Raw genomic sequence first — 25132 nt, 5'->3', positions numbered from 1 at the left:
GGCTCCAGGAGACCTTAGTGCCACTAAGGTTGGGTTGGGGTTATAACAAGCTCACCAGTGAAAACAGTTACATTCGTTTTGAATGTACATATATTAAAAGCATATCTGAGTTTAGGCATTCTTTTAATGCGGCCATTATTGTGATAGCAAAATTCGGAGGCATTAATATAAATAGTAGCTTATCTCAATAAACCTTTGCTTTTATTAAAATAATTGCCCTTTTTGCTTAAAAAAGCAAAAGTAAAATTAGTTTACATTGTCCAACAAAAAAGATAAAATGTTTGAATCATTATAAACTCTTAAAAAAACAAGGTTTTTAAAACTGTGTGAGGTAGACATTCGCTATGGAAAAATCCAAATGCAAAAAAGTAGACACTATTATTAGTGAAATATAAATGAAAAATGATTTTAACCTTAAGGAGTCCAAAGAGAAATGACAATGAAATATGGTATAAAATACTTGATTTAATCTTGGGCCAGAAAAATGTCAAAAGTTTATTATAGACTATTTGGGGATGCCTAAAATTAAGCTATATATTCTAACAATATGGACTTTTTAAAGTACAATAATGGTGTTGTGGTTATGTAAGAAAATGCTGACACATTTACAAAAAAACTGATATGAATTCTGCATCTCTCAAACGTTTCAGAATGTAAATTATAATTAATGTAGATCGAAGAGAAGGGGGACAGAGAGAGAAATGAATGTGTGAAAGTATTAAAATTTGATGAAGCTATATGAGTGAATATCCATTAATGACATAAACTCAAACAAATGGAAAGTTTACTATATAGCATACAACTATCACTTAAAATATTAATATGTCTGTGCAGGAACAGCGGTCCTTCTGGTGGCTGGTACATTTAACCGGGCACGCAGAACAACATACACTCTCTACTACAATGCAAGGCCTCCTTTATATAAAACTTTCCCCACTAACCTGCTCTCCAGAAAGAAATGAATGTGTTTAGATTGCTAGCAAGGTAACAGAATGGAAAGGAAAACAAAAGACAATGAAAATCGAGACCAAAAACCTTTGTTTAAAAACGGGTCCAATAGAAAATATTCTAACACAGTGACCCCTGCACCTGCTATCCCTCACCCTCTTCTAAAGACATCGAACATGCCAGCAACCTCAGAGGCTTCCAGTCTGCCTCTCTGGCTCGCCATCTTTCCTCTTCCTGGCCACGAGTCACGTGACACGTTTCTGAGCCCAGCTCTGTGGTTGTGTTGGTTAGCCCCTCTCAGGGCCACCCGCGCGCATCAGTGAGGTGAGAGTGCGTGTACTGTGATCCGTAGAGAGCGTTGGATCATTTTCTCGAGTGCATCCTTAGGCTTTGCTGTGACTGCACCTTGGTGAGCATCCTCGCCACCCACGAGCCCCCGCCGACAAACCCCTGCGGTCCGTGCAGGAGGTGCCTTGTGGGCTGTGAACCCTCTGGGAAGGTAGGCTTCGACCTCTGCACCTCACACTTACCATTCTCGCACTTGGCCTTTGAGATTTACTACGTGTAATTTTAACCCTGACAACATGGTATTTTTTTAAAACCCACTGAGTGCTAGCTAAAGATGTGTATAGACTTCTTTCGTGCTTTCCTCTCTTCATTCCCACCACCTCCCTTCCTTGAAAATATTTCTATTCCCAGAGAGGTGATTCCAAGCTCTGGTTGCTGATAATTAACAGGTTTAAGTACTTGACAGGTTTTCAACAGGAAGGTACAAGCAGGTAGCAGTTATTTCCACGCCATCACATTTTGTGCAAAAATTCTATTTTTAACACAAACATGCAGGCATGGGGCTCTGAGTGTTGGCTTCAAACTGTGTCTATGCAGAACTCTGGAATAGAAATAACCACCAAACTTGCGATCATTTTGAAAGCTCTAACGATTCTCAGATTTAGCCAGAGAAATAGCATAGCATGAACCATTAATGTTCTACGGGGAACACTTGGATTATTTTAAATATCAAGAAAATACAGAAAGGATTAAACCTTAAGACTTTAATAAAGGCTGATGTGTAGTAAAGTCATGCCCTTAACTTGGTAGTAAATTTAGCTGTTAAAAGGCTTTTGTTAAGCAAAAATAATTTGTGGTGATCTGTAGATTTCTACAATTGAACCTTCTAAATCAGTTTTATGAGGCCTTTTCTTACCAGAGACAGAAGCTTACCTCAAATGCCTTCAACTCCATCCCTCCCCACACACAGAAAAAGAAAAGAACAGAAAGCAAACCAAAGGAAGGGCAGAGGGCTGGAAACCTCAGGTCCTCAGCAACCTGCAGTGCGATGGTTTTAGACAGTTGCAATGTGAGCAATCTTTATCTCTCCAACTATGGGTCAGCTTCTCTCTCATCTTCAGGCAGTTCCTTTTTCTATATGTCGGCAAAAAAGGGCTCCCAGCAGCTCTAGGCTTTATATGCAAAGCTATTGAAGTCTGAGAGAGCTCGACTTTCAGGATAATTTTGGAAAAGACCAAGGAAACTACCCCCTCAGGTTAAATATCCATCATTAAACCCGTGGGAGGTGCTCCGGCTGGCAAGGCCAGGGCCATGTGCCCACCACTTAGGAGACTGTATCTCTCAAGAACAAAGGTTTGGTCTTATATCTCTGTGTACACCAAGAAATTAGCACATACCAGGACCAGTTACCTTCAACTCAATTCTAATTCCTGCCAACCCCATATGTCTCAAAGTAGAGCTAGGCACCGTGGTATTGTTAATGGATGTTTTTGGTTTGTTTGTTGTTGTTTTTTTCAAGAAATAATTTCTCAGGGTTTTCATGGCAGGTATCTTGGGAGGGATTCAAACTGCTAAACCTTTTGCTAGCACCCAAGCACCTTTTACTGTGTTTTACTAACCATGGGACTTTTTAGCATATGCAGACATTACTTAATTTAAATTAGCTTAATTGATATTATATTACTCATGCATATTAGCTAAATGCCATAATTATCGAGGACTGCTATAACAGAAAGACAGGTAGATGGGTTTAAAAACTACATCCTCTCACAATTAAGAGTTTAGACGTTGGAAATCAAGACGCTTGCTAAAGGGCAGTGGTTCTCAACCTTCCTAATGCCGCGACCCTTTAACACAGTTCCTCATGTTGTAGTGACCCCCAACCCTAAAGTTATTTTCGTTGCTACTTCATAACTATCATTTTGCTACTGTTATAAATGGGGTGACCCCTGTGAAAGGGTCGTTCAACCTCCCCCCCCAAAGGGGTCACGACCCACAGGTTGCATTAGGGGAAGGCTTTCCGCTTTGTCAGCTCTAAAGAAAGGTCCCTCTCCTTTCAACTTCTATGGACCCTGCATTCCTTGGAGTGCCCCATCTCCTTACACATGAAAAATGCCCCTGGGTCTAGTAGGTTCTCAACAGGGGAACCTAGGTCCAAAATACATGCTTTACTATCATCTCTTCTTTTTTGCTGATAGTCAGGTCTCTCCTCTGTTGACTTCTCTTTGCTTTTGTAAGTAAAAGAAACTCCCTTTTTATCAGATTACCACTCAGATCCTACTGAGGGTATCACATCCTACCTTAATCCTGCTTCATTATATAAGGAACATAAACTAATCATCATTAACATAGCCTAATCCTGCCTCATTAACACAAAGAGATCAGGATTTACAATATATCATAAAATAGAGGATAATTATATCAGATGACACATGGAGGACAATTACCTAATCACATACTAGTCGAGTTGGCAAAAATTTTAGGGGAACACAGCAAAAGAATGTGCTATGGTGATATTGCTATTTAGAAATATTTATTAATCGAATACACTTGCCCTCCTTCTTTCGATGCCATTAATATTTACTTCAAGAAGAATTTCTCTTTCCTTATGTGTGGCTTCAAACTACTCTCTAAACTTTTGGGTTAACTATGAACCTACTAGACCTAGTGGGATTTTGAAGATGGGGTTCACCAAGGGATGCAGGGGTTAACTGTTTAACTGTTCTTACCAACAAGGAAACGCTTTAGCATACACAGAAGTTACTTAGCTTATAGACATAAACCAACAATAAATAAAAAGATAAAGTTACTAACCTGAAACTCAAAACAAATCAACTGCCATTTAGTTGATTCCAACCCCGTGACCCTGAGGCATTATACTTTCTCAAACTTTCCTTACCCTCAGACACCTCACTCTTGTTAAAGCTTGTTGGAACTCAGGCAAGCACTCCCCACTTTCTGCTGACTGAGACTAATTATTCACAGTCTCTTCTGGCGGAACTGCATACCCTACATCAGCTCACTGTGTGTCTCCCTGCAAGGAAGGGCATGCATATGGAGGAAGGATGGGACTTCCAAGCAGCTTCCTTTCCAACAAATTGGCTGCTAGTTCAAGACAACCTTCTCATTAGGTATCCTTAGGCTGATACATAATTACTGGTCAACCATGACGTTATCTTTCTCTGTCCAATTTCAATCACTTTCTATCAGCGGTAGTAGCAAGACCCACAAATGAGGTAGATCATTCAGTTTGTATTTTGTTCCATATACCTTGTTGGATTTCTGTGACAAGATGGTTAGTAGATCCCAGCAGTCCCACTTTATAAAATATAGTATCAGGGGTGGGTTGTGACGCAACCTAACTGAGCTCCCTTGACTTCTAAGAAGCAGAGTGGATTTCAGCCTGATCTCTACTATCAGATTTGATTGTCTTCACCATTATGCCATTCTGTGTCCTAGAAAAGCAGATGCATCTTCTTCACTAATTGTTTATAGAGAATATTTGAAAGATACAAAATAATGTCTTCATATTATTCCAGAGAAATAAACCAGAGTTGTTAGGGAGTCTAAACCACGTGTCCATTTAAAACTTGTGTCTATTCTCCATTTGTAGCCACAGGGTGCTCTTTTGAAACCAACTGTGTAGAAATATTGAATTTTAGAAGTATGAACTGTCAGATAACTCGGGGTGTCAGCATTCTGAGGGGGAAAGAGAGAGTTAAAAGCCATCATTTGGGTCGGCAAAGATGTCCAGACAAGACATTTTCTGAGAGGCTTCACTGATGCTTGTAAAATTAAAAGTAGCACCATTAGAACAATGATGGGAGTTGATGGCCAGTTTTCCTTTGTGTGCTAGCACGGCTTTTGCTAGTGTCCAGGGTTTTTGGTTGCACAAGGAGCCTATAAAGCTGTTCAACCTTTATAATGACTATGCTGGTTGGCTATTCAAGTCATTCAACACTGTATTACAAATACTGTGAGTTTCCTTGTGAAAGCCTCTTTCAGAATCAAAGAGAAAAATTAAGCTCTGATTCTAAAGGGAACTTTTGGTTTGGGTGTGGGTTTTGTTTTCAGTTGTGAACAGCAATAAAAACTAATTTACCCCCCACATATTCTACTTACTTCTCTTAAGATATTATTATGGAAAATACATTTATAATTATGTACTAAGCAATTAATCAAATCCATAAAGCCTACTCTTTTCCCTTGGGCCCATACTGTGATAGATTCCTGACAGATCAACAATTTCATAATAATAGTGTTAATTTTTTGCTACAGGGATGAAGTAACTACACCATTTGACATTTGATGTATACTGTTATCACTGCTGAATTTTCTAAACCATAAGTGTACTGCACACAGGTTTAAAAGCAACTTTAGATCATTATACACAGTCATGAGAATGAGGTTGATATGTAAATGTTTAATGAATTTTTCTGACTATTGACTTTTGCAAGTCACTTAAAAGAAGTCAAAGCAAAGATTCAGAGTTTTTAACTGTTATTCCCTAAAATGCAATGGTGGAGCATAATTTTGTGGTTCTTCACATCTAACTCTGCAGACACCTAGTTCATCAGTGAAGCCGTATGCCTCATAATTAAATATAAAAATTGAGGAGTTCACACAGATATGCTAATAACTCCATTAAAGTTCTCCCTTTATATGTAAATTTGAGCCCAGATGTTGCATCATTTGCAAATCTTGCAATTAAAGCATTTTATAACTTCAGTTATGCAAAGGGGCAGCAGACTGGAAAATGGGTAAAATTGCTTGGCTAGGACATTACCATAGCAACACACTGACCTCCATTCAATTCGTTACCACTGAAGATTCAGCTATTAATTATTGTGGTCAAAGTGGAGAGCATCTGGATCTCCTGTTACCTTGTTACTATGGACATTTTTCACTCACCATAAATCTTAGACTTTCGAGGCAAAGCTCCCAACTGAAGCCTTGTAAGCGATGCTGCTCAGGCCGTGGTGGGTTGGGGTCAGGAAAGGCGTCTCGTCCATCAGCCATCAGTGGAATGCTTCTTTAACTTTCTGGAGTCCGAGCACTGTGTCAGGCAGGCTTCGAAGTTCATATTCATTACTGCTCATTTTCCTCACTGAACACTTTGTGTTCCGTGTGTCAGCAATTACCTCTCATTTTAGAGAACCATCCTTAATTAGGGTCACAACAAGCACAAGGGAGCCTTTGAAATAGATGCCTTCCCCCACTATGGCCTTTTTTTGGGGGGGGGAGGTTAGGGTTTTACATTTTCAAGCAAAAAGAAAGTTATTATAATCTTGGCAAGGAAATATTATGTGTTCATTCCCCAGATACTTTATGGGGTGATAAAAAAAATAAAATTCCCTTTGCATTTTACTGTGGGCTTTAAGATAAGACACTGTACTCAATGATGTCAAAACACACTATATAACAGTGCTGGAAACTCTAGCACACAATGTATAACAACTTTTCAGGCACATTGAACCTTGGCTATTAGCCACTGTGATAGCTCAACTTGGTCTGCTTTATTGAGAGTCCGCTGTGAACAATCTGTTTCTCTCTGTGTTCTAGGTACCGTGATTCTCATGGGTGGCGAAGTTCTTTTTCAATTGAAAAGAAATAGAACAGAATTAAAAGAGCAAAGAATGAGCTGATAATAAAATGTAGTGTGAAATAGGTCTACAAAAGTTGAAATAGGTCTACAAAAGTATTTGATTTCCATTAGAGAGATTTGTGGTAGCAATGTTAATGGTAGCCGTAGGTGGAGAATAGGGAACACATTCAGAATGTTTTCTTGAATATAGGGTCTCTATGAGTCACATCGACTCGGTGGCCGTGAGTTAATTGTTTTTATAAAAATGAATCAAAAATTCAAATAAAAACAAAGAGAGCTTAACATTCACTGGTTTTATAACTTCCCCCATGAAAGTATAATGGGTAGTATGAACAATATGGCAATGAACATCCCTATTCATGACTTCTGTGGACATGAGTAACCATTATAGCAACAGTAGCACTTGTAGAATTGCTGGGTTTTGTTTGTGTTTTGTTTTGTTTATAGTAAGAAATATAGCAAAGTATCCATCAACAGGAGAGTGAGAAAATAAAGTATGATGTCATTAACAGGTAAATATTACATGGACATGAAAATGTATTAATTGAAGACAGCCATAATAATAAGTAATTCAATCAGAACACAAAGTTGAATAAACTATCGGATCCTATAAAGTTATGAGGATTTTTTTAAGCTTTAGATATTTTTTGAATTTTCATATACTGTATGTGATAAAGGACTTTGGGTGGATATAGTTCTCAATTTCCATGTGAAGAGCCAGGGCTAGATTCCCAGCCAAAGCACTCAAGACAGCCATCTCTAGCTTCCATGGTGACATTAATACCAGAAAGTTCATGCAGACGAAGAACACAGGGGAAAGGCTTTACCATCTATTTCTGAAGGTCAAGCTGTGAAACTCTGGGGACCCTAATGGCCTAGTTCAGGTGTACATAGAATCCCCCCAAGTCAAAGACTTGCTTACAATAGCTAAAAACAACATACCCACTGCCGTAGACTCAATTCGGACTCAACATAGATGTGTCAAAAGGTTGGGGTTTTTTTTGGTCTCCCTTCAAGGGAAGCAATCATGATCATAAAATTTAGGATCTTTGTGATCTTGAAGAAAGGAAAGAACAGGGTAAAGGAATAGTCCATATTCTGTGCAAGTTTGGGGTAATTAGTTCCGTTTTGAATTCAGAGATGGCTTTCGTGTTTTTCTCGGTCTTAAGAAACAGATTAAGGGAAACAAGAAGGAGGGAGGGAAGAAAGAGCAGGATGATGAACTTCAGGACGGCGATGATCAAATCCTGCAACATGAGCCCTTTTAAAGCGTTTCTATTACACGATGGCCACAGTTTGCACCAACACCTTTTCAAGGGAAAACCAACAACACTAGAAATTGACCGCTGGCTGACGACATGCTAGTCTTACTCTGGGGTCCAGATTCATGGATGCATCTTCCCCTTTCCCTTTCCAACCACCTTATTGCTCTATAATTCAGCTACCATACAACTCCGGGGTTTACATACAGTAAAATGAGTTTTGCAGTCATTATTACAATCCATTTTCGAGCAATTTCTTTATTTTTGTATCCAATATTATCAGGTCCCCACAACCCTTCTGCTTCCCCTGTCATAACTCAAAGAAATTATTAGTCTAGTTACAGGCTCTATAGATTTTTATAAAATCTTATAGATTTCATGTAAAGAAAATGATACAGCAGCAGAAACCAGATAAAACACAAAATTCTCAATCTAAATCCAAGCAGGAAATAATAAAACCTGTTTCTGTATTGGGTTACGATTTGCAACGTCCTCAATTTGAAACCATGGCCCACTTTCTGGGAGGAAGATTAAGGGAAACAATCTTATGTGTTCATTCCCCTCCGTCAAAATGTATCAGCTCAGAAACCCAGAATGGAGTCCCTTTGGGTTGGCAGACTCGTGGGAAGTGAGTATTGTTGAGGACACGTTAAAAATGGGCTAAAAGAGAAAACAAATGATGGTAAATTTTAAATTATGCCTGCAGTAAATGTACTTTCCTGGATGCATTTTCTCTAATAGCTATTGTCCCGATGATTATACAACTGCCAATTACTTAGCTGAATGTCAAGTATACAACGTTAATGCAGTTAAGAACAAATGGTTACAAATAACTAAATAAATACTCCCTGCCTCTAATCAATACTGCTTCATAGCCCCCGCCCTGTGTGTTTCCGAGTCTCTGTTCATGGAATTACAAAGCCCAGTCTTTCTCCTAAGGAGCTGCTGGTGGTTTTGAACTGCTGCTCATGAGGATCACAGCCCAGCACATAACTACTACACCACCATACGATCTCGTGAACCCAATACAAGAAAGAGATTGCAACAGAGATTTATCCAGACCTTCTTGTGACTTCAGTGTTCAGTCTTGAGGTTGTAATCCTCCTTGCTACAGCACTCCTGGAAATCAAAATTCCAATGTCGCCATCAGTAAGCAAACTCTTTATGGGTCTTAAGCATCAAAATGTTTAAAATTGGGATGAAAATTGTTAGTATTTTGTGATTTCATCAAAACATCACAATTATAGCCTTTGTTGCTACAATTAATGGCCTTATCACTCTCAATAGCTCAGCAAGCACTATCATTTACTTTGAAGACTTGACTTAGGAAAATCTATTAACACTGGCAAAAAAAGGAAAAGCCCAAGTTCTCTCTGGAAATTTCCAAGCAGGAGCAGTCTTTGTGAACAGGGCCTGATTGCCTAGATCAAGAGCTGCCTCCTCTCCTGGCAGTCAAGGCTCATTACCTTTCTTTTTCTTTCTCTTTGTAAGTATTAAAGACTTGAAGCTTCTAACTAAAGGAACATCCTTCCTGATTTCACTCACTGCAAACTTCAGACCTCAGAAAGGTGCCTTTGGAGGCCTTGAACTGCTCAGATGCCCCAGGGCATTGGGAAATCAGGAAGTCTGTGATGAAAGGGGGATTATCATTTAAACTTTCTGACTTTATCATTTCAAATAATCACTTGACTTTCAGTTGATGTGAAATTAAAAGTTAGGACCAGTGTGATTGCTCGGCTTGGTCTTTTCACGTTTATTCTTTTCAGAGAGAACAATACCAATGCCAATCAAGTCCCTGAGGCACCACTGAGGTTAAATCTCCTTCTTCCTCTCTGGAGCAGTCCCCTCTATGTTCCTCTGCTCTTTGCTGCAGCATGTTTCTGACCTCTTTTCTGGGAGTAGAGCAGTTACCAGGTGGTTTGTGATCCTCAAGGTGAACATTTGCAAATCACCAGCCCCTGGGGGGGCAGAAAGTGGTTTCTGGTCCCGGGAAGAGTACAGTCTAAGACACTCACAGGGGCAGTCCTGATAGGGGCAATATAAGTCCACTGACGTTTGAAACTTTTGTTCTTACTTATTTTCTCCTCGCTCCCTCCCTCCCTTCTTCCTTGCTTCTTCCTGGATAGATTTCTTTTCCTTTCTGATATTTCTCAGCTGCTGTCCTTTGACTATTGGTGCCCTCATGCATAGCCCAACAAAACACTGCCCCCCCACCCCTGTGCCATCTACTTGACTGGTTTTAAACTGGACTGTTAGATGCATGGTTAATAGGTTCTAATTGGCTGGTTTTTGGAAAGAGATCACCAAGCCTGTTTCCTAGTTGATCTTAGTCTAGAATCTAGATGCTCTGTGAAATTTATTCAGCTCCATAACCAGCCAAATCCACTACCACTGAGTTGATTCCAGTTCACAGTAACACAGTAAAACCCAGTGCAACTATCCCTTTGGTTGCACAAGCCAGTAAGTAAATCTTTACAGATGCAACCAGCCTCATCGATCTTATCTGTCGTTGACAGAGTGACCGAGGCGTGCAAATCACTGACCTATGGCTAGCAGATCAGTGCTCAACCCACTATACCACCAGGCTCCACCCATTCACAGCAATACACATATTTCCACTGGTGGAGGTCTGATGACTAAACCCACAGCATTCTGGCTAAGAACTGGGCACCGGTGTTCTATAAGGAAGACAAAAATTCCACTACTGAGCATCAATACCCTCGCTTGTAGAATTATATATAAGTTTAAAGGTGTGCGTACTTATAACCCCACTACTCAATCACAGCTTTCTCAACTCTTATGCATGTGTGCTCCAAAACACTGCTATCAACATTTACTGTGTTTAAATTGACCTTAAACACATAATGGAGTTTCTTGAACCATAACGTCCCACGTCAGGATATGAAAGCTTATCTCATTCACTTTAGACATTGAATAATCTTTTACTGAAGAAATAGTTACACTGTGACCTCATATAGTAAAATTTAAAGAAATCTTGAGTTTCTTCAAGGTAAGAGGGCACCAGGCTCTTAAAAAAGTAGTATTGAAAGGATTGGATTTCAGAACGTTCTACATAAGTTTAATTTTGGATATAGTGAATTTGAATTTTTCTAGAAATATCTTAGAAACCCACAGGGAGTTCTACCCTGTCCTCTGGGGGAACTATGAATGGGTAACAACTCAATGACAGTGAGTTTGCACATTTTGAGAAATACCCAAGGGAGGAATCAAGTGTAAGTGGTGGTTGAGTATTTGATTCTGAAGCTCAGAGAAGTGATCTAGCCTGGAGATGTAAATTTCATACAAGCGGTCACATTCTTTTCTGTGCTGAAGTATTCCAATGCTATATGATTCATGTATTTTCCTGGTCAAAGGTCAGGAAAGGTTAGGAATGCTTGTGTGCACATGTGTGTGTGTATGCTGGCATATGATACGCATGGTCTACCCTTGATCTTTGCCTACAGGAAAGGGCTTCAAAAAGGTCATAGAAAAGTGGAGTTAAAAGATAATGAATTTTTTTCCATGAAATTTTTGGAAGCCCCCTCATCTATTGGTAAATGAAAAATTTATTGCTAATAAATCAAAGAAACTTACTAAGCACAAACATCCAAATGTGGAAATATTGTTTCTTGGCATAAATTATCTATGTAGGCCTAAACACTTCATTAGGTGACACTTTCATCTCTCTAACCCTCCCTTTTCCGACATCAAGTCAAAGAGTCAGCTTTCAGTGGTCTTTGAGTTTCGAGAACAAAAAACAGCCTGAAGGGGCAAGATTGGAATGGTAGAGTGGATAGGGCAAGGTTTTCACAAAAAAATTCTCATAGGACAGTCCTGGCCACCCAAATGCATTCTTGTGAAAGGAAAAATAAAATAACCTTGGCTCAATTTACCCAGCCTTTTTCTCATTAATGCAATCTTGAATTTCTTGAAATTTCTTCATGGTAAGCCATTCAATCATGCAGTGTTCTTCTGGAAAATCTGCCAAGATTATTACTGGGGGATTCAAAAAATCAGTCGCCATGTCCTTCTGAGTTGACCTTGAATTTAACTAAACCAGCAGATTATGTTGAACGCACCTGCTTGGATTGGACCATTAAAAAAAAACACTGTGATAAGACAAAGGCAAGTGTGTTCCTGAGAGAATTTCACCTCACCCTTCAAGTGATCACAGAAACACGTTTCAGCAGGTTTTGATTAAAATGAAGCTATTATATATGGACTGGAACCCCATGTCATACGTCCCCTGTATTTCCATACTTCTGTCCATTATGTAAGTAGCCTTGGGGATGCTGTGGGTCAGTGTTGTGCTGCTGAGCACATGTTTGTCAAATCCAACAGCCAGCCTCTGAACAAAGTTGAGACTATGTGCCCCATCTGAATTTATAGCCCCATAGAACAGTGGGTCTGAGTTGGAATCCACTCAATAGCATTGTTTTGTTTTGTATTTTTAATTTGTGGGACAAGGTGACATTGACTGAGCCAAGTATGACCCATCCTATACCAGAGGTCTCTAGATGATCAAAACAGCTAAGAGTTCAACTGTTAGCCAAAAGGTTGGTGGTTCACATTCACCGGTGATTGATTCCCTTCTGAAAGGTCACAGCTTTTAAAACTCTGCGGAGCAGTTCTGTTCTGCACCCATGAGGCCCACCCAGATTTAGAACTGGTTTCATGGCAACTAACAGCATCCTATCCAGGTATTTCTCTCGGCTAAAGGGCGTTTAGCATGGTCCTGAGTTGGGTATATTCTTCTCTGTGTGTTTTTCATTCTACTGTGCCTTCTCTTTCTGCCACTTTCTTTGCATTGTGGTGTCTAGTTTTTCCATAATGTCTGACCAGAAGGTGTCTCTTCCAGAGCAGACCCTGACACTCCTTTGTAAACAGCCTAATACTTAGATATTACCAAGCACATGTAAAGAATTTCAGAAAAGGATTTCTCCAAAGACTTGGCTGAGGATATAAGGAGGTCCTGTGGATTAATGGAAGCACTTTCACACTGTGAATGCAAAGTACATTTCCAAAGAAAGGAAATTGCTAAGGCTGAGGAATAATCCACAGTTGTCAGAGTGGGAGCTGGGGAAACTATAGACAGGGGTGTGTCATGTCTTTGGAACATTTAATAAGAATCGAAGAGCAATTGTCAATATACAGGTAATCCCCAGTAATTATACTTAAGAACATTTCAGAAAACCGCGTAGCAAATACTTTTATTTCTTAGAGTAGATTGAGGACTTTGCTCTGTATTTGGTGGGACTCAAGTCTAGTCTGTAGAGTAGTGCTGTTTGTAGAATTTTTGTTAGTGACCAGGAACAAGATAAGCTTACACATGCAATGTGAGCACTTGTCAAATGGCATAACAATTTGACCAACTTTCATGTTTTTCAATTTAATAATCATCTTAAAATGAAAGATGGATTTCATTTTCCTTTGGATTTTTATTTTCTAGTAAGACATTTCTAATGTATTGCACTTAATATCTGTGACAGAGTGAACATCTTTTAAAAAGGCAAATATTGATCCTTTGCCACAGATAGTTTGAGAAACACAGATGATGTAAAGAAAGTATGCACAGATCAAGTGCATTGAAATGATAAGATCAAGATGGCAATTCCCACGGGAGTACTTGAATTTCTCAAGACTAAAGGACCGAATTCAGGCTCACTTTTACTCCTTAGATGTATAAATAGATGCTGCTGGTCAAATTGCTGAAGGCGGTGTTATCCTACATTTAGAGTTACAACATTTTCCAAGGGCACTGTGTTAGTTGTGCATCAAGTAGAAACATTAATTAGAAGTCTAAAAAAAAAATAAAAGACCTATAGAACCACTTGCTTACTCAAAATGTATTGTCACTAAATCATTTTTTATTTAGCTCTTTTCATTAATGATGTGAAAATCGTTTCCACAGTTGTAGTCAATTTTAGAACATTAAGAGCTTAGTTGTCACATTTCCCTTCAATAATGCCAAGGACCATTGCATTACGAACTAATGATTTGTCAAATTTAATTATGTAAATCAAAGCTATTTTGGCATTTAGACACTCAAAAAGAATCTACAACTATTGAATGTTTATGTGCTTACTCATTCTAAGCACTTAATTTTTCTAATGAATTAAAGTTTTCACTTGTGCAGGCTGTCTAGTGATAAATAAGTATGTATATATCTTTTCTTTAAAAAACACTAGAATATAAAGAGAGAAGTGAGCCATTTCGTAGATAGAAGATTCAGGATTTCGCACCTAAAATACTGAGAACAGAATGATTGATTAGCCATGGAAACAGCCACTTTAAAATAGTAACTTCACTTCTTAAAGAGTAACATCTAAGTTATCTATACCATCGATTTCATTTACACGTCAATTTGTCCTGTCTGGTTAGTGTAAACTTAGTAAGGTGAGGAAATTCCTTGAAGTAGGTACACTGTGTCATCCAATTTCTGCAAATTGGCTCTGAATGAGCCAAAGTAGAAAGTTAGAATGTGAAATTTAAGTCACTGAGCAAATGAAACTGGCATAGTGCTTAGGTTTGAGGCCGCCAATCCCAATATCAACAGTGTGAAACCCCCTCTCTCTCTACAGAGAGAAAGCAGGCTCTCTTCTCCCATAAACAAACAATTTTAGACTTGGTTGTTTACAAGGATAGTTCTACACTGCCCTATAGGTTCACTCTGCGTCGGAATTGACTCAACAGGAGTGAGGGGTTTTCATTGTGGTTGAGTAATTCAACACAGGGAAATAAGAATAAATGGGCAAAACAACTGAGACTGTTCAAAACATATATATTATCTATAAATTTATGTTTGGGAAACTCTGCTCTGAGACAGAAATGGTTCTTCTAATCTGACCCTGTCACCTCCAGAGTCATGCATTCTTTCTTCCTCCCAGCAAATGATCATGGGGACCTGCTTATGGAGGCACTGTGCATTAAAAAGAACTCAATGCATTTCCAGATCTTAATGGACTGAGAGTTTTCTGAAATTAAAAAGAAGTCTTATAGGTAGAATGGCTATGGAATGTTGTTGTTAGTTGTCCTCAAGTTGGCTGCAATCTATGACATCGCCATGTGCAACTGACCAAAATGTGCCTTCTTTGGGCACCTGACATGCTTGAGTCCATTGCTCTGGCTACCATGGTTTTTGAGACTCTTCCAACCCAGGGGGCTCATCTTCCAGGATGGTGTTTGGCAATATTTTGTAAGGACCTATAGGGTTTTCACTGACAAAACTTCAGGAGTAGATCACTGGGCCTTTCCTCCTAATCTGTTTCAGTCTGGAAGCTACTGAAAACCAGGCCACCATGAGGAACTACCAATGTTTTAAACACTGATACCTTTATTCTAGCCTCATAAAAATACGATAAACTGACAGACAGATGGGAAATTTAGAATGTGGTTGTCATTGAACCAAAGATGCCATTGGGTCCATTTTGACTCAATGGTTTGGAGAAGCAGAAGGGTGAGAGGAGATGAGATCCAGTTGACGGAGAAAATATATGTGAGGAATAGGGAACCGAATAGGCAAAGTGAAGGAGGCAGGAAGGAGAAAATGAGAAAAATCAATTAGGAAGCACACGAATGGACTTTTATGGTGTGTCGATGAAATTGAATGCTAGTTATTAGGTGAATGGGTACCACGGAAGTAATACTGGGTCAAATGTGTATTTTATCTAAAGTATAATAGCAATCGTGGAGATTTTAGAGCAAATTGATCAGAGTCAAGAATTGTGGCTAGCGGTTCAGTTTTAAGAAATAATTAAGGCCTGGATCTTGGAAATGCATTCATGGCAAAGTGCTAGAGACGTGGCTGAAAATATTTAAGAGCTGGAGAAATCCGGATATTAAAGATGGGAGGGGAAAGGGGTCACGGGGGCTCCCATTATCTTAAACATAGGTAATTTCCAAAAGGAAAATGATACATAGGCAGAGGAGCTAACTTTTAAAAGGAAAAAGGCCAGTGAAAAATTAGACAGCTGGAGTTTGCTGAGCCTGCATGGAAAAGCTCTGACTGCAGGATAGATGTGTTGTCCCATCATCGATTTGGTGCCTTGAAGTAGATGAAGCTGTCTGAGGAGCATCAAAGGGGCTGGAGAAGATATGTCACAGATGTCGGCAGGTCTCAATGGTTATCCCTTACGGACATTGTCCTCACCAACAGGTATTCATTGTAGCCCTATACATGACTGTGGGTCTCATCTATGAATCTAAACTAGACCAAGTTTATTCCCACTGAGGCAATGCTGATTCATAAGGATCCCATAGATGGTATCTACCCCTATAGGAGCAATTGCATTTTTCTCTGGAGGGACGGCACGCGGATTAAACCACAGCGCTACCAGGGCACCCAGAGTAGGTAGGAGTAGACAGACAAGTGATTGATCATGGCCTAAGGGAAAACAAACAAATATAGGAGTAAGTATCCTTAGAATCACCCAGAAAGTTGCTATTAATTCAGATTCTAATTTGAACAAAATATTGAGCAATGAATGTTATAGAGCAATTATACAGAGCAAGTCAAGCACTTTAGGTTGCAGACAGAGATAGTAGAAGTAAGAGCATTGAGCTGGAGAAGATGTGGATTGACTACTTTCTAGATACTGAGCCCAACATAAAGTAAGAAATATGAATAAAAGAGGACAATTGGGCTGAAACCAGATTTTCATTACAGTAATAAATACTTTATATATGTATGCATTATGGTGATGTTTGGGGGCAGAGATGTCATAACTAGAATTTTACTTCACAAAAAAAGCAAAGATGCAAAAATATTTGTAAAGGACTGTGAAATATTGGGGAATTTTTACTATTCTAATGATTGATTCGTGAAATTATGAGGGTCTGATATTGGAGCAGTGGACAATGGAAATTAAGAAGGGAGATTTTTCTGGAAGAGGATCTCCTAGATGCTTGGACTGATTCAAAATAAAGGAAAAGACACTGAAAATGGCCTTAATAAAGTCAGGAACATGTGCCTAGTAACTGTGACTGGGTATGAAAAGTGGAAACACAGTAGAGAGAGCAATAGGAGCTCACTTACGGGCATAGTGAATTTGAAATCCAGAAAGTTATTCATGAGAGGATGCTCAAGGTCATATGCAACTTGAAGGTAGAGTTTGAGAATTGAGATAAATACATGGAATTCATCTTTATTTGGTGTTTGTCAAAGTCCTCAGATCACCCAGGTTGAATATAAAGAAGAACAATGCCTGGGATCCTGTATTTTCTATTAAATAAAATTTTAGTAAGGGTGAAGACTAAGCCTCATGCGTCTTTCAACAGACCCTTGCTGACTTCCCATCCATCAATCAGAGTGTGACATGAATAAGCTCAGTGAATGTTTAGTTAGTTTTGCAGATCGAATAAAATAAAATTTAACTGAGAGTCAAAAAGGACAGAGTATTTGGAGAGATATTTGTGAAATTCAAGAGACAATCAAAAATCCTACAGCCAGTCTAGGGCTGTGGCTCAGGCAAATTAGGAGAACCAGGAGAAGATCCTGGAATAAAAGATGGCTTACAGAGTCAAAAGCTGCAGAGAGATACTGAATGATGAGTACTAAGAAGCATTGGACTGGTCCACGCCCCCCCTCACACACACACACCTTTGTAGCAGGTTACAGGTGACATTTGGTAGCACCATTTATTTTAGTTTACTAGTTGTTGCCATTGCTAAATCATAGATTTAAAGTGGAAATGGAAATAAAAGTAAACTTTCTTCATCATCATTCCCCCCATTCTCATTCCCTGATTTCAGATTATTCCTTTTAAATACTTCAATCTTACCTCCATTTCTCATTATACCTACCTATGGTCATAGTTTCTTTTAGAAAAACTAATACCAGACAAAACCACCATAAACACACACACACACACACACACACACACACACACACACACACACACACACCCTCTTGAGTATAATTTCTTCACATTGCTAGATTTTGCAATTTGCTGAAACATCCCACAGAAACTCATGAAACTTTGAAGAAATGTCCCACATAATGGTGGGTACCAAATCCGAAGGTCAGGCAGAGGCGAGCAAAATGCAAGGTCCAGAGTGAGAAGGCAAAATGATCTTGAAAGTCCAGCAGGTCTTCTTGCAGCTACCAAAGCTCAAGAAAGAGAGGTACGGCTTTTCAGTGAGATGATATGTATTAAAACTCTGCAATGGTCCCAGTATATTTCCCAGAAAAACAAAGGGTGTTCCACTACCTGCTCCACTACAGTGGAATTTCAAAGATATCACCAAGGAAATAAAGGTCGTGGCTTGTTTCACACCCTCTACAAAGGTAGAATCTTAAAGCGCCCCTAAGGAAACAGGAAGTATACCTTAGTTCACACTCTCTACTGAAGTTAGTCCGTAATCCCACTCTTAACATGTCCACTCATATTGCAGAGAACTTTTTAGACACACTGCCGGATAGAGCCATATAAAGTCCGAATTATAATACATCACATAAGGAATTAAGGCTAGAAGGGCCAGGTTAATTGACTGACACATGACCTAAAGGCATAAACTCCGATAACAGCCTGCTTTCAAAGGACAATTTGTATGTATACATTTTTTAATCCTTGCAACAATCAAGTCAATACTAGTATTCAACTTTATATATGAAAAACTAAAGTTTAAAGAAGCTAAATTACTTACCCCAAATCCCATAACTGAAGATACTTTAGCTAAGATTCCAATTGTGTGTTGTCAAATCCTATGTCCTCAGCTTCTGTGCTGTGTCTGCCCGCCCTCTGCATGATAGACCTTCCAAAGGCCTGCTTACCAATACCCCTCTGTTATGTCTCAAAACTCCCATGCCCCTGTGGTAGGAGAGTTGTGGGGAAAGCATTGAACATATTCAGTCCTTGTTCAAAAGGTGCTAGATTTAAGAGTAGGACTCCTTAACCTCATCTCTCAGACGCCATAGGATGCCCTTACTGTCCTAGGAATTGACGATATCAATGACCAAGAGTATGAATTGAGCACATAAAATTCTTCTCATATTCATGTCAGTGACATAGCTTTTCTTTATCCCCAAACCCCCAAACAATGATTTTTAATTCATTTTCACGAACCTTTATGTATATATGTGTATATATATACATACATACACACTGAAATTCTCAATGATAATTAAGTTTTAATCAAATAATTAAACTATATTAGGAGAGAATAGTTCACTGTCATTCAAGTGTCCTATCTAATGACTCTTGATTTCACAAAATGAGTAAAACCACACAAGAGAGATTCATTTAAATTTCATTGCACATGCAAAAATTAGTTCACTCTGGTTCAATTGAGTAAAAGTCCAGCTCAAATAAAAGGACAGACAATAAAATATTGTTAATGAATTTTAATCCCAGGGCTCAAACAGTTAATTGAAAAGTGAAAAATTCAGTGGAACTGACTATTGTACATTTAATAGCACCTTTGATCATCCAAGCCAAACTGATATTAAAGTCACTTCAATTATTTTCCCTGAAAAATTAGCAGACTCTTTTGCTTCTTTTTTATTATAAGCACATAAGCATACTTTTCAAAAAGAATTTTGATTTTGATTCTATTTAGTCTTGAATTTTCTTGTTGATATGTTAAAAAATATAACTAATACGGACTTAAAATGCCTTTATTCTCAGCCATGCCTGGATCTCATCAATAGTTTATTGATTTGCTATATAATAACATTTCTACTTTATGGATATGACATATATAACATTTCAGATACATTTAACTGAGAGTAAAGATACATCCATGTACCGGAGTTGACAGTGCAAGCATCCATAAAGATATATATTAGAGTAACTTATGTATTGAGAACCTACCTGACAAAGATACGGAGAAGCACATAACTTGCCCTAGCGGTGTGGTTGCAGGTGAGGGCAGGTAGATTTCAGCATTGTAGGAGGACAGGGCTAACTTAAAATGGCGTTCCATATTAGTGCTGACAAATTTTCGATACACTTAGAATAAAAAAATTGCCTGAAATATTTAAAGCAATTTCAGAAAACTAAACCCAAATCGCATGAAGTATGCTTAGTAACATAGCCATGGGCATCTCCCCTTCTATTCCTTTATTGACTCCCTAAGGTCTTTGTTGTTGGGTGTCCTTGGATAGATCCCAACCTATTTGCAACCCCATGCACAAGAGAACAAAATCCTGCCCAGTGCTGGGCCTTCCTCACTACTGTTTCTGTGCTTGAACCCATAGCTGTAGCGTCTAAGGAAATCGACCTACACTGGGGACTTCCTTTTGCTCTGCCCCTCTGCCTTACCAAGCATTATGGTCATCTCCAGGGACTGGTCTATCAGTAGCAGAAAAAGACCACCAGGTATTCAAATAACAGAGTTTAAACTAAAAATAAGCAGGTCATTACAAAAATCTGATAGAATCAAAATTATTTAGATACATTTTTCATTGTACGTGTAATGGTTTTTATGTTTCAGAGTAATCAGACATGAATGCTAAAACCTTTATTTTAAAAATGTTTATTAAATTATCAAAGGTTTGTGAGGGAGGGGGGCCAGGAAGGAGGGGGTAAGATGAGGATCTGATATCAAGGGCTCAAGTTGAAAGCAAATGTTTTGAGAATGATGACGGCAACAAATGTACAAATGTGCTTGACACAATGGATGGATGTAGGGATTGTGATCAGAGTTGTACACGCCCCCAGTCAAATGATTTTAAAAATAAATAAAACATATATGTTAAAAATGCTTTAAAGTGATACTGATAATAAAAATCATTAATATTTCAATATTCTTTCATGCACTGGTCTTTTTTGTCCCAATAGTCTCTAAACTCACTACAGTTGAGTTGATGACCATTCAAAGCATCTTACAGTCCAGAGTAGAGCTGTCCCTGTGGGCTTTGGAGAGAGTGACTCTCTATAAAAGTGAACACCTTATATTTCTCCTGTGGAATGGTTGTTGGTTTCAAAATGGTGACCCTGGGTTCAGCATCCCAAAGGGTAACCACTCCGCCCCCAGGACTGGAGGAGAGCTGATTAACCTCCTGAGCTATGCAAATGGCACAACTTGCTGAAATTGAGTATGTCTTACAATACTTGCTGATGAAGGCCAAAGATTTCATCTTGTTTGGATCCACAATCAGTGTTCATGGAAGCAGCAGCTAAGAGATCAGACACAATGTTTTGGGTAAATCTGATACACAAGATCTCTTCAGAGCAGTGGTTCTCAACCTTTCTAATGCCGCGACCCTTTTACTACACTTCCTCATGTTGTGGTGACCCCCAACCATAAAATTATTTTCATTGCTACTTCATAACTATAATTTTGTGACTGTTATGAATTGTAGCATAAATATCTGATATGCAGGATATATTTTCATTGTTACAAATTGAACATAATTAAAGCATAGTGATTAATCACAAAAACAATATATAATTATATATTGTCAAATATTTATTTCTAATTACAAAAAAATCCAATTTTTCTTCAACCATGGTATTTCACGGGTAACAGTCTTAATATAACAGCAGTAAACTACATTGCTACATTTTGCAACAGTATGCATAAAAAGTCAACATCAGGGTGAAGGTTGAGATAGCTTCTTTCTCACCAGATCAGCATATCTGCATGTGGGCGGACATGTCTAGAGATGATAGCGGAGTGTTATCTCCATTCCTAAGTCCATTGGACATATCTGTTTTCCGATGGTCTTAGGCGACCCCTGTGAAATGGTCGTTTGACACCCAAAGGGGTCGCAACCCGCAGGTTAAGAACTGCTGCTTTAGAGTGTTGAAAAGCAAAGATGTTACTTTGATGACTAAGTTGGCCCTGACTCAACCCATGGTATTTTCAGTCACCTTATATGCATATGAAAGTTAGACATTGAAAACATACAACTTTCCTCTAGTTCTTTAATGCTTCCTCTTCCCCACTATCATGATCCCAATTCTACCTTACAAATCCGGCTAGACCAGAGGATGTACACTGGTACAGATAAGAACTGGAAACACAGAGAATCCAGGACAGATAAATCCTTCAGGACCAATAATGAGAGTATCGATAATGAGAGAAATACCAGGATGGTAAGGGAAAGGTAGGGTAGAAAGGGGGAAATGACCACAAGGATCTACATATAACCTCCTGCCTGCGGGACGGACAACAGAAAAGTGGGTGAAGGGAGACGTAGGACAGTGTAAGACATGACAAAATAATAATAATCGATAAATTATCAATGGTTTGTGAGGGAGAAGGGATGGGGAGGGACGGGAAAAATTAGATGCTGATACCAAGGGCTCAGGTAGAAAGCAAATGTTTTGAGAATAATGATGGCAACAAATGTGCTTGACACAATGGATGGATGTATGGATTGTGATGAGTTGTACGAGCCCCATAATATGATTTTTTTAATCAAAGAAAAATTGGTGCTCTGGTGTTGAAAAGGATATTGAAAGTATTATCAAGTGCCAACAGAACAAACAGATCTATTCTACAATAAGTACAGCCAAAATGGTCCTTAGTCGCAAGGATGTCAAGACTTCATCTCACATTCTTCGGATATGTTGTCAAGAGAGACTAATCCCTAGACAAGGACATCATGCTTGCTACAGTGGAGGGGCAGTGAAAAGGAGGAAGGGTGTCCATTTAATGAATTGATACATTTGCTGCCAGCAGTGGACTCAAACTTAAGAACAGGTCTGAGAATGGCTGTGTTCTGTTGTACATAGTGTTGCTATGAGTTGTAAGCAAATCTGTGGCATCTAATAGCAACATGAAGATTCTAAATAGTTTTTAAAACTATATATGTAATCCAGTGCATTTTTATACCTAACATATATTTTAATGAATTATAAGAAAAATAATTATTTCATGAGATAAAATAACCACTTATAATTAAAGTAAATATTTTATAACATGATTAGATACATTCAGTTTGTGTATATTACTGAATAAAGAACAAGGTTGAAAATATATTGTGCAAAATTTTTATCGAAGGATTGGGCCCAATATAGTTCACCATATTTGGTAATTCCCATATCAACTCATTTCCATATAAAAGAACAATTGTCCCTGATTCTACTCAGGATTTTAAGAGGACAGTAAAAGGAAATAGAGGAAAGAATTAGGAGGCAAAGGACATTTATAGAGGTCTAAATACAGGCATGTACACGTATAAATATAGTTATATATAACAATAGGGAAATAGACCTATGTACATATGTTTGTATGTTAAGTATTAAGGCAACAGATGAACCTTGGGTCTCTACTAATGTACTGCATCGATGCAGGAAAACTTTCTTCTAATAACCTGGCAGGAACACTTTCTTCTAATAACCTGTGATGCTCACATTACCAACATGATCTCTGAAGACAAAATGGGTGAAAAAGCAACGTGGTGAAGAAAACTGATGGTGCCCCTGGCTATCAAAAGATATAGCATCTGGGGTCTTAAAAGCTTGCAGACAACAAGTGGCTATCTAGCAGAGAAGCAACAAAGAACACATGGAAGAAGCACGCCAGCCTGTGTGATCATGAGGTGTTGATGGGATCAGGTATCAAGCAACAAAGACACAGAAAAAAAATTACATCAATGTGAATGATGGGGAGAGCAGAGTGGAGAGCCAACGCCCATTTGTAGACAATTGGACATCCCCTCACAGAAGGGTCACAAGGAAGACACTAGCCAACCAGAGTGCAGTGTAACACCAAAGAAACATTCAATTTCCCTCTAGTTCTTTAATGCTTCCCCACACACAATCCTGACTCCAATTCCACCTGACAAATTTGATTAGACCAGAGCATGTACACTGGTACAGATAAGAGCTCACAATACAGGGAATCCAGGGCAGCAAACTCCTCAGGACCAATAATGAAAGTAGCAATACCAGGAGGGTAAAGGGAAGGTGGAGGGAGAAAGGAGAAACCAATAACAAGGATTGACATATAGTCCCTGTGGCAAGGTTCTCTAGAGAAAAAAACCAGGACACTTATGATTATATATGTAAATATATAAGAGGATGGATATATACAACCCGAAGGACCATAACAGCTAAATTAGTCCACACAGCAGTACAGAGGATTTAGTTCAATTCACTTCTGTGGAACAGTTAATATACTGGAAGTCCTTCAACTCACAAGGGCTGCTGGGTCCAAGGACAAGGAAGCAGACAGCCGAGTCTTCTCTAAAGCAATGCAGGCAGTCCATCCACAGGCAGCAAACAACATGGGCAGAGGTCACCAACAGTCAGTTGCTCAGGAGCTTAGTGAATGAGTTGGCTGTCCCATGGTTAGTGTAGCTCACAAATTGAGGTAGAGAGCTATCTAAGGCAGCCACATGCTTGTCTGACCATGAGAGACCAAGAGAGAGAGAAAGGGGCGGGCTTTGGCAAACCATTTATCTCTTTGCCCTCCAATCAAACAGTGACCTTATTAATCCTGCATGTTCCTATTGACCAGATTGGCACAATAAACCTACCTATCACAATCCCCTTCAAGGGGGACAAACAACAAAAAAGTGGGTGAAGGGAGATAGTGGTCAATGCAAAACATGAAAAAAAATAATTCATAAATTATCAAGGGTTCATGAAGGAGGGAAATGGGGGAGGGGGAAAACAAGCTGATACCAAGGGCTCACGTAGAAAATGTTTTTAAAATGATGACAGCAACATATGTACAAAGTCTCTTGAAACACTGAGTGGGTGGATTACGATAAGAGCTGTAAGAGCCACAAATAAAATGATTAAAAAAAAGAATTTAAACATTTCCATCACAGGTCAAAATAGTGGGTCTTTTTCCTGAGACCCAAACAAAATAGCTCCTTAGAGTGGAAACTGCTCTCTCAAATACCTCCAGAGATCAAGAAAGTCCTTCGTGTGTGTGTGAAGCTTCTCATGAACTCTGAGGGATAAAACTGAGGGATACACTGAGGGATTGAACTCCTCAAATCTGGGGAAGGTTGTCTTTAGTTGCCATCAGGCCTTCTCCTACTGTAGAGAATCTCATTTCTAACAGAAAAATATCCTGTCCGGTTCTGTGTGATCTTCACGAATATTGCTGCGTTTGAGACCATTGTTTC

This window comes from Tenrec ecaudatus, chromosome 2 (genome assembly GCF_050624435.1).
Source record: "Tenrec ecaudatus isolate mTenEca1 chromosome 2, mTenEca1.hap1, whole genome shotgun sequence".
Lineage (NCBI taxonomy): Eukaryota > Metazoa > Chordata > Mammalia > Afrosoricida > Tenrecidae > Tenrec > Tenrec ecaudatus.
The sequence above is the reverse complement of the archived record's forward strand: the minus strand, read 5'-3'. Positions refer to the sequence as shown.